This window comes from Amyelois transitella, chromosome 19, assembly GCF_032362555.1.
Source record: "Amyelois transitella isolate CPQ chromosome 19, ilAmyTran1.1, whole genome shotgun sequence".
NCBI lineage: Eukaryota > Metazoa > Arthropoda > Insecta > Lepidoptera > Pyralidae > Amyelois > Amyelois transitella.
In genome coordinates, this window is record NC_083522.1 from 6,183,084 (window position 1) to 6,195,179 (window position 12,096).

Genomic DNA, 12,096 nt, shown 5'->3' on the forward strand with positions numbered 1-12,096 from the left:
GAAATGTAAATGATGATAGGCGTCAAGGTGTTCACGTGCATGTGTGTTTGTTTATTTGCCGAATATATTGCTGCTTTAAATATTCATGTGGTACCTATATGATTTGAAATATCAAGAGCCTGTTTTTAGGATTTCGAATATATTACAGAGACTTCAGTCAGTAAATTATAATCAACCAACATCGATCAAAAACAGTTTCAATACAACAGGATAACTAAGGTATTATCAAGATCAGCTATTCAGACTAGAAATGTTCCCATTTGGCTCGCAAACAATATGAGTTCAACGAATGAGTAACGAGAGTCATCTAGTTATTAGGTCATCGGTTTTTGCATTCCGTAGCGGTACTTTTTGCTAGTAAAACAAGTTTGGAGGCGTGATCTATATCAATTTTATAAACACGCGAAGCATGTTAAGATAAGAGATATCAAAATTTTGTTAATTTTTACCATACTTATTTTTTTCTAATTTCTATACATAGTTCAGTCCTGGTTTTACCCGAAACCAATTAAGTAGTCTTAAATTGTTGCGCTTTATCGAGATTACACTAGTCTTTTTTCATTATACATCATTATTTCAAACTTAAAACGAATTGGCGAACAGAAACAAGTTTACATAAAATGTACTATTTGCAGAGAAACTTCCCTACGTAGCGTTTTCTACTGAATGAGTTTTTGCATTCGAACTAAACTAACCTACATACAGAGTTACAATGGCATTCTGTAACTGTGACTCAGACTCAGTGCTGCATATTGCACAGGCACAGAGCAAACGGCACACCGGACAGTGCAGATCTCTGTGTGTAGATTTATTACTTCTGGCGTTTCTTTTTTGGGGAAGAGCCCAGGTCACGACCGGGTCGTACCATGATTTTGAAGAAGTGAAAAAATTTCTTTCGACTAAGAATTTCATGAAAGGTGAAAATAAACGCCTGATTAACTTCACTAAAATAGTTGGATTGGACCAGCAGAGAGTGTTGGGGCCTCTTAGGAACCTACCTACCTACAAGTAGACTCACAGTATTCGTCAAGCTAATTTGCAGTTTACTGTACTTACATTGTGGTTGGCAACACTGCCGTGGCGCCAGATATAACTTGTTGTGCAACTCACTGCAATCTTGACTGATGATAGTGATGAAAGACGAACATTGGGGCACTGATAACATAATAGTCTTTATTCCTTATAGTGATTGCGGTCAAAGGATACCTAGTAGGTATGGTAATTTATCGGTATTGCCATTCTTCTTTATTCTGGCGTTAGTCCTGGTTACATCGTAGAGAGAAGCTTTTGTTACTTTGTTTTAAGTTCATATATTGTTTGTTGATTTTTCTATAAGATTGTTTAATTGTTTCTTGCGGGCTGAACTGACAAAACTTCAATAGACAAACAAACACCTTTAAAATAATATATGCTATGGATAGAATGCAAACCTGAGATAACTTTAAAAGATATAAGAGTACCGTATCATCATATAATTAAATACATACATACACACATAAATCACGCCTCTTTCCCGGAGGGGTAGGTATAATTAAATCTAGAAATATATACTGTAGTATCGTAGCAAATAGCTGTTCCTATTTATTCAGGCTATGCAAACGTTGATGTAACATTTCCTAGCGCCTATCGAGACAACAAGCGTTTATTTGCAGTACAATTTGTAATCAAAACTTCGTGGAATCACTGATACACTGAACCAAACGTATCAAATTTTATGCTATATATAGTGTATAGATATACTAAATACCTTAAGCGGTAGACAGAGCCATTAGTCTCTGTCAGCTCAACAGTCAAAATACTGAAAAGCCACGTTCAACTGTATGGCTTCAAGATGAGATTGAGATTTAAATAGTGCTAATAACCTATCACTTAGTCACCTTTAACGACCAGACATGTGAAATATATGGAGTGTTCAGTTCTTTAGTTTGGTAAGTTGCGTCATTGAGCCATCCTGTTGAACGTAGTCTTCAAGTCTTTTTTTGACTATTTATTAACTCTGTCTATTTTAAACGATATGGATGTAAATAAAATCCCTAATGATTCTGGTTAAATTACTGCAACAGAGAACTTTTTCTTACATTTTTCAGCCATAACTCATGGTAACCCTATCACTAACTGGGTACTTCGAGGTGACCAATAGTGATTTAATTCAGGCCATAGATGCGCCCGCGCCGTTCCATTCCAAATTAGGGTCACCGCAGTTGCATCAACATCTGTCGCTCTATATTGGCTGGTGATATTGGACAATTGGTTAACGGATTGGGTTCTTTATGGGTGGTGCCAGTGGTCTAAATGTCTTTCATTGTTATTTAAGTAGTCGCATGTATTGACACGTCACGAATGCGTATGTAACGATTGTTTTATTAGAACGAGTACCTACATGTAGTCTTATCCACAAAGTTTTGATACATCAGTAGAAATAATTTGGTACTTTTTTGGTGGTCCAGTGTTGTTTAACGCGAATTTAATGCATTTATTTGACTTGTATTAAAATACCTCTAACAAAGGCCATGCCAATGGCATAAAAAAAAATTATAACAGCATTAATTTGAATAGCGCATTAAAATATTTTTACAAAAGTCAAGAATGCTAACGATATCAAATTCCGAAGAAAAAAAAATCTCAATAGGTCTTTTTGTGTAGATGTTATGTTCCTTATCTCAATTTTAGCACGTGCTACAAATAATACTCTAAACGCGATGCTTGATGCTGACAAATGCCAGATGGCACTGCAGAATGTTTTCTTTGTAGTTTGCTGATCGAATACACACATGTAGGTTTGTCTGTTGTAGCAAGTCTCGAAACATTTAGATTTCATTTATGTTTTGGTTGATAAATGACATTTCTAAAAATATGTTTAGCTTCTCTTAACTAAAGCTTGTTGATTGAATTTAAGTTTTCTTTTTCTATAATATCATCGATTTATTCATTCGAATTTTTAAGTTGAAATATGGTCCAAATAAATAAATATGCCCTAATCTCAGCCTATATAAAATTAAAATAACTTTCTCAGTATAGCATCAGTGTCAAAAAAGTTTACAAACAAACTTCTATAATGTGTTCATTAGGAAACAAGTCTCAATATTATCATAACTGTTCGAGGAATGTATATTTTCTCACATTAACTTATCTTCTCAGTGACATCGAGTGCAACGACCTTTGTAAGGGTCTGGATAAGCCGTGCGCTTGCGACGTCTGTCCAACAGCGTCATAGATTAAAGAAGAAAACTAACTACACTTGTACAATAGTTTACACCTAAACAAGTTGGCTTAAGCTTGGGTAGTGGAGTGGTTAGGGTATGCAAACAGACAGGTTCATCGTGAGGAGGATGATAAGATGATTGGTTCCACTTCAAGGTTTCGGGATTAGACAAAAAGTCATTTCGTGTGAAAACCGGACTTACCTATTTCAGTATCGGGAGCATTGGCGTACCTCGAGCTCCACTCCAGTAAAAGAGTTGTTTAAAAAATATATATTCTAACTTCTTTTTAACTATTTAACCACTGACGACCACGGATGATTGTAACATTCTTTTAAAATCCAATAGTTCCTAAGTTGCGAAATTGAGTTAATATTCTTAAGAAAAATCTAGGCACAGGTGTTGTTCACATTGTCCATCTTAGGATGTTAAAATCTTTTTCCTCATCTATATTTTATAATTTTATATTCTCTGACAAACGTTGCCCACTGGGTCGCCCACGCTTACCTGATTTCCAACCAACACATTTCCGCATTATCTTGTATCAAACTATCAAGTACATTTGGTACTAAAATTTATAGGAGATCTTAGTCGAAATTAATCATTACAGTTTCTAAACTAAGGCTCTGGCTGTATTTGAGTTGTTAATGTTATTAAAAAGTTATATATCCAAGATTTTTCAGATCATCAAGAAATAAATGAAAGAAGGAAATGGTTCCCGCGTTATTATCACATTAGAATTTAAATTACCTACATCATTAAATAGAAAAAATAAAACAATTAAAAAGGGTTTTACTAGCGTCACCTCAGATTATATTTGTTATGAATAACCAAATTTTGACAGGTTTCATATTTGTTGTACACCTAACTATATAATGTAATCCAATGAAATATATCTAAATCAAGTGAGATCATTAAGAAGCTCCAGAAGCGACATTAAGTATGTATGAAACAGACAGAAAGCGTGAAGTGATAAATGGTAGATCGGTACTTGGCTTGGTCTGGGGATGTAATATTTAGTCATCTTAATCACATCATGTTGTATGACTTTGTGATGTTCATGACATTAATGACGGCATCTAAGTTGGTAATATTATGAAATGTACTCATGGCACAAGGTGCAACTAAGGACTCTCAGAGTATCTATAAGAAATATATAAAATAATATAAATGTTTATGTATTGTAGTTTTTATATATGTATATTATAATTATTTTATTTTATATTTTGTGTAGGTACAAATATATTTATTTAGTTTAACCCCACATGAAGTTCTCTGTAAGACCCAATGGTTGACTGGTAGATAATGCTTCTAGCATTAAGTCCGCCAATTGTACTATACATTTGTATCTTGTGCAATGAAGTTTAAATAAATAAAAAATATAATAAAGTATTCGTGATCAGGAAAATTTGAATAATAACATACAACTTGTATATAATCTAACTTACGCTTTATTTTATTCACTGATATTTATAACAAGATGATATTATTCAAAAGGTAATTTAGACCTGAAACCACAAGTGCTATTGTTTGGATTTTGTATTTCAATATTATATGTAAGTCTATTCAATTGGAAATTTACGGAAATCCGTTTTGTAACAGCTATCTGTAATTAAATTAGCATATTTATAATGTTAAATCAAATAACATTTTAACTGAATACAAACTACAATTATTATAAGTATTAAATGTGCACGAACGGGTATGTATACTAAATTATAAACACAAAGTACTTAGTTTATAATGTTTGGGACATTATACTTAATGTTAAGAAAAGAAAACGTATTGTTGTTTCTGTTAGTAAATAAAATTTATAGCCGCATACTTGATCAGTTCACCATTCATATTTTTTTTTCTAATTTTGGCTTAATCCATCTATCTTGTATCTATTTATTTTGATATTTTTATTTTGCGAACATATTTTTTACTACTACTGCCATATTAAATAGTCTCTTGAAAAAGATGTTGCTTACGAAATTAGTCCAAACTGATTTGTTTACATTACCAAGCCAGGAACGGTTATATACATATTGGCATTTTACTACATGTATGTCCGTTAACGCCCATTTCATGGATGCTTAACCCGTTTACAAATGGGGTCACTTTAATAAAATGCACAGAATGCATATTTTATGAAGTTTGAGATTCTTAGGATGCAGTCATAAAAAGTTAATTGGTTATATTATATATGTTTTTAAAATATTCTAAGGTCTTGAATATTTTGTCTGATGGCGAAAAAAAATCATAGTGTTTATTAGCTGCTGTTTTCCCGTAATCTTCTCTTCAAATAGCAAAATTCAATCAAGGGAAAGGGTTATACACCTTTAATTCCGTGGATGGCTGGATGGCTATCAGTGTTTTGTGGACATTGATTATCAATTTCTATCTGCTGCACTTAGGTCTTCATTTTCTTTTCTTCTATTTAAAATATCTTGAATAAAATTTGCCTACAGCCATAATATTTATGTTGTAAATTTTCTTAGGTACATTAAATGTAATAGAAATCATTTATTGAATGTAAATATGCACCTATACAATCCCCAATATGCAAAATTTGATCTTGATCCTGTGTCTCTATTCGTGGCTCGAGTTGATCGAAAATAAACAACCGCGGAGATTACAACTAACTTGCCCCGATTTTGAACTGCCTAAAGACAACGTTCACTTTCAGATCAAATTATATTTGCAACAAGAAATTTTGCTTGAATTTACCAAATGATCAATTGAATTCTAACTAATAAACTTATGAAATAGAAACATGAATTGAAAAGAAAGTCACGCTTATTTTGTTTTCTTTTTTAATTTATCTCCAAATTTATCCTTAACCTTTGTTCGTTTAGTCAAGATATTCTTTACCATTACGTCATGCATTCTTTTGACAGCTAATTCCCATTCACAATCATATTTCACTGCGATGATTTCACAGTTGACTAACATATGTGGGAGATTGAGTTAAATCCCCCTGTTGGTTATACTGTGTCATTCATTATAGGGATCATAATTTACACGTGTCATTTTAATTTATAATGCTTTCGTTTTTCCCAGTCACTAGACAACACCAATCTTTTTATTTTCTGTGACTTGGAAGGTATCTTAATCTCAATTCCATCAACCAGCTTTTCGCCTAAATGTGGCCTTTCTGTCTTTTCGAGACTGCTGGTATTTCTATCCCGTGATATATGAACGTTTGATTAACATTACAGATTACGTAACTATAAGACTTTTCATAATTTAACCAAATTAGATTTTGAAGATAAGCAGAAAGCTTTATTTTCGCGATTTACACCTTTTGTTTCATGTTAATTTTTTTTTATATTTCTCCGATATAATAATCAATGAACCTTAGAATTAAAACATCGTATTTTTTGCACACAAACCACCTTCTACAAGCAGTTCCACAAAAATATTATTTTTCACGTGAATCGCAACCTCCTTTCTTTTATGGTAATTAAAGTATCTCACCTACTACTACCTCTTAAACTCTTGAGCTTTATACACATAAAAATCCTTTACAAGCAAATTCATCGAAATTCGTTCAGTAAGACAAAAGCGAGACAAAATTATCCATTCTTATTAAATATTTGGACATTTGTACTCTACGTGGCTACTCAAAATTCATTTCACAGACTTATTTCATATTCATAGGTTTCTGATGTCATTAAATCTACGAAACAGTTCATATTACAATAATTATTCCATTATAGTAACACCCGACGTCGTAAAATCTAGAAATGTTTTATTTAAGGTATACATAATGAAATTCACGTGAATAATAATATTTTTGTGGAACTGCTAGTAGTAAGTTTTATGCGTACACCTAAAAATACAATGTCGTAGCCATAAGATTCATTGATCAAGATTCATTGATCATAATATTCGCTAATTATAAGAAAACTTTAATATAAAACAAGAAGGTTTAAATCCTTAGAATATAGTCTGGAATCAGCATTAAAAATCGGACCGAATTTTCGCGTGTGTGTTATTAAAGTGGTGTTATTAAAGCTATAAACAAACACCCGTTGGTTGGACCACACGTGGTGTTTGTTCATGAGTCAGGCACAGACACACTCTGGTTTGATTACATAAGCCTGTTTTCACACGAGGATTTTGCAAAAAGAAATCATAAAAAGGGACAAATGATACGGGACAAAGGATAAACATCAATTGCTGGACAGGTTCTTTTGAATTCATTGTTTCTTATTTTTGATTTGTGTTCCCAATACCTTCCTCTACTGCTTTTCTTTGAGAATGGGGGTCCGTATTCATTTTCTTTCTACTTTGTCCGGTCTGCTGCATCTTCAGGTTATTAATATATATAATATATAAATCAGGCTGTTGGTATACTCATATCATTTTTAATGATATCCAAACCAAGTTTTCTTTCTTCTACCTGGGTCCAATAGCATACTAATTTTAAGTCGCTGTTTTCATTTCAATAAAACATAATAATAACCATATCGCATTGTACTGAAAATAAAATCAAATTGGTTGTTTTACCAATTACGGTCGCACAAATTCTGTTCCATTGTAGGAAAAAGGTTACATTACATTACTTTCTGCGAAACTGTGCTGAATTTTACAACATCATTCGTACAAGTTTAGGGGATGGTGTGCCAGGCGGTCACCTCGGATTTGTTGGCTAGAGTTAAATAGTACGGAAAGTTTGATAAGACCACATGCAAACTTGCATTATTAAAATGTACTTTTATTGCCTTGAAATATGTTTTCTTCTTTATCTACAAAAAAAATTAAAGTTCCACCGGTGTTTATAAACTCGGTATTACACAGAGTGTTTCATCTTAATTATATCGAGTTTCATCCATCATGGAACATGTCACCCCGGGTATATCGATAAAAAACAATAACCATCTGGGGTTTCTAAATTTTATTCATCCTCTCAGGTATTCTATCAAAATTAAATCTAATTTTGCAGCGCTCCAGACTAATGAGGGGCGCAGTTATGATCTCTTCCCTTTTATCCTTAATGGAGATCAAAATTACATCTGTAATTAGAGCGATCTTAAATTTAACATTGTTTCTATCAGATAAGATATTCAGTTAATCTATTTCGTGATTTTCGAATCTGCAATTTCAGTCACGCGCTCCACATCAAATATTCACTAGATCAAGAGTAATATCCTGGCTTATTCTAGTAGTTTCTAGGCAACGCGTGCCTCAATTTTCGGAGCTTGCTAAAACATCTGGCCTTTATCTCAACCCTCTGCATCATTTATAATCATAACTCTAGCGAACACTTTTAACTTCGCACCTCGCCTAGCACTCGACTTCATTCGAGAAAAGTAGAGGAAAACTTTTTCGCAAGAGGCTTTTGTACATCGCGTCTTTGTAATCCGACTTTTGCCAATCTTTTGCAGGTAACAAAAATATGACCTTTCTCGCCTATGATTTTATTTGCGTAAATATAGTAAAAAGGTTGTCGTGTTTTTCTTTTACTACGAATAACACGTTCTTTTTTCACAAATCTATTCTCAGAGACTTGTCCTAACTTAAGGTTCATGAACGAATCGATGAGTAGGCGTGGGACGGCTCGTGTGGATCAAAGGTCTACCTGACTCATTATATACGGCTACGTGTAAGGTAAGCGATTTTCGTGGAACTGATTTGTCCTTTTAATTAATGTCACTGATTGGCTACATTTACCTCGGTCATTTCGTCCACAATTCTGTAAACAAGAGAACTCGGCGAGAGAGTAATAAATGTTGACGATTACTTACAACGGCCTGTAATGAAATTCCCGGGGCTTGTTTGATTAAAATAGCCCGAACAACGGTACGAACCTGGTGAAATTTATAATTGTGGTAGTGTGGCTCCGCAATATCTTACCCTTTTTACTGAGTGTAGTTATTATTTTAATTGACTATTACTGCCTTATTATGCTACACTTGAAGCAGTACATTAATCTGACCTAATTTTGATACTTATAGTAAATTTTATTTGTATATGTCATTTATAAGTATTATTTCTTATGTTTCAGGTCAGTCATCTTATTGATTGTGGCTTTTTTCATTAATGCTGGTAGGTATAGTGTTTGTATCAGTACCTTACCTGTGGGTGTTTTGTTTTTCACAACTCCGATACCCACATTTCCACTACTCTTCAATGCTTGATCATCACAAAATCATGATCATGATCATCGCAAAATCTTAGTTATTATGTACTTAATAAATATAAATAATTTAAAAAAAATCCTTTTGTATAAGTATTATGTAAAAATCATAAGATGGTTGTGAAAATTAAATTAACCAATAATTAGTTCTTGGAAACATGTTCAGCATCCAAAATAGCTTTTCTTATCTTACTAATATAGTACAAGATCATTAACTTTACTTCTATGACTATGAAAAGTCAACGCAACGACAATGCTTCTAAAAGGTTTTAAAAAAGTACTAAAGATCCAATCTCCGTTAAATATACCACCCTGATGGAGCCAATGTTTTTTAATCAGAGCCGTGGTGACCTGTAACCAACGTCCATAGATTGCTTCCCATGCCAGTAAATAAGCAATTGTTTGACATGTTAATGAAAATGTTTATTTTAAGCTCGCACATGGCTAGATAAATGATCGATGCTGTTCTAGATAGACCGTTATTTACACGGACAATGAGTCATTTCTGCACCGCTTACAATCATTACCACACAAACTGTCGTATTACGATTATGGTTACCATGTCTATTTACAAAAACTTATAAAACCATATAATATTAAGCTTAGTAACAACACCAAAAGCGCTAATAGCCGCTCATGCGAAAATCGCGCACGATTACAAATCTCTTGTGTTCAAAGTTCATTAACGATTTATGATACTCAATGTTGCTTTGCCAAGATTCGCTGCCTGCAATTCTCGTTTTAGCAAAACGCCGCTAAAATTTCAATGATACCAATTTGTGTATTCATGCTCATTTAGACTTTACACAATCCCTGTTCTGGTGCTAAGTACTTATTCATCTCTCACCCAACACTTAACATGTTTGACTTTAACTTTATAAATCATTAAATTGCCAAGGTTTTCTCATGAATTGTGTTCAGCTTTTGCTTTTTCTGCTCAACCTGGATTTTAATTTATTGGGTCAAATCTAAAGTAAATTGTTATTTTACGATCCAAGTCTATTATAAAATCTTGTTAAGTTAATTTTGGCTGAACAACTTTCAAGTTTCTACTTAAAATTTCACGACTTAGCTACAAGTTCAAAGGAAACTTGCGAACTCTATAGTACCTAAGTTGTACATGTAGGACCCGCCTTATCGGCACAAACTTGAGATTACATTTACGTGTCTAATGGACTGTGTAAAGCGAATTTCCTAATGTCCTTACATTTTTGTTGGAATATATTGATATAATCGTGAATATTATAGATAGAGTTTGTCATGCTATACAACGGAATTATCTATAGAAGTGTTACGTCCGACCAATCAAACTTACATACTCCTAAAGTTCCAACTCAAATATTTTTGCCAAAATCATCTTGTCGCTTGACTCCAGTTCTGAGTCACGGTCGGATATAAATAAAATATGGATATGGCGTGAAGCAGTTCCCTTGTACTTTATACTGCTTTCGAGAGCGTTTCGCAGCATCCGGTCTCGGACAGGATGCTCGTGTGGTATCGGCTTGTGTTTGTGCGATGCGATCCGCAAACGTCAATCAAGTTGCCCTTAGCTATTATAACTTGGCGTATTCACAGTTTAATACGATATTACAGATTAGCTGTTGCCCAAAACTCCGTTTGCGTTTTATTGAAAATAAAGAGGTTAAGGTTATTCAATTTACTCAAATTTCCGTACATATTGCAAAGTGGCCAGTTCCTTTAAAAGAAAATGCTCATCAGGTTGAATAACTTATGTTAAGAGGTCTTTTCGATATTTCCTATAGTTTATCTTAGCTGTTTTGGTTCGACATCAGCTTTTCCAGATTTTAAAATGCCCTATATGTTGGCCAGGCATAAGAGCTATACAACAAAAGTTTCATTCAAATCCGTTCAGTAGGTCCGGAGATTAGCGTGTACAAACAAACATACAAACCGACAGCCTTTTTTTCTTTATTAAACTCAGTTACTTTTTCTTTATCGTTATATATTTTTTTTAATATACTCATAAAGAAATGTTGTAACATTTTTTTACTGTTTTAATATATGTATTATTATTGATTGATTATCGTCTCGTTAGCCTCCCATTTCTACTGTTGTCTTATCTAGTGCTTTCTTATCAACCTTATGATATCTCGTTGGCGGCTTATTGGTTTTCGTTCTTCTGTTCACCACTTCGATCTTAAATTCAATCAAGACATGATAGCTTATTCCAAGAGTTTGAACTGTACTTAGTTATTTCAATTTGTTATTCTGATATTTGACGATATGTTCTTCGTTAGTTTCGAAGCAAGTCATTATACAAAAGCATGTGTTGATGGTTTAAACGCATTGCCGTCGGCGGTTTTAAAAACTTACTATATTCAGAGCAGGCTATGTAGATTGTGTCTTATTTATAGCGGAGTGGCACGCACCGTTGCCTTATCGGGAGCCCGGCTTGATATCAATGTCAACTGTTCTTAGTAACTAGTGATGTGAATCTATGGGATTATTCGAAATTTCAGAGATAAATTCAGGATGTTGGTCAAAGGCGCACACCAAACTCCTCTGCAGCTAACTATCGTCCAGAAGAAGAGATAAATTAGTCTTGAACTTTATTGCAATATTGCTTAAATCTATTAGATAAAAGTAACATCATGAACATGACAACTGTAAGTACCTAATAAGATGCCTCTTACTCTACTACTACCTACTACCCTACTCACTGCCTACTGCTCCGTGTAAGGGGTAATGTATGTTTTATCATAAGTACAAAACGATACCGCTTAGCGTGATATACAAAATTTCTGCTTT

At 33.5% G+C, this 12,096-nt stretch overlaps 1 protein-coding gene across 7 annotated transcripts in view; it reads left to right on the top strand.

Moving 5' to 3' along the window:
- Positions 1-12,096, top strand: part of LOC106132719 (dystroglycan 1) — a 73,370-nt gene that overhangs the window by 8,462 nt on the left and 52,812 nt on the right. For 2 of the 7 annotated variants that reach the window (XM_060949492.1, XM_060949494.1), the window contains exon 2: positions 9,196-9,236. The exons of the other annotated variants lie outside the window; for them this stretch is intronic. The gene's annotated coding sequence lies outside the window, so the exon portion shown is untranslated. The remainder of the gene's footprint in view (positions 1-9,195; positions 9,237-12,096) is intronic. 7 annotated transcript variants of the gene reach the window in all.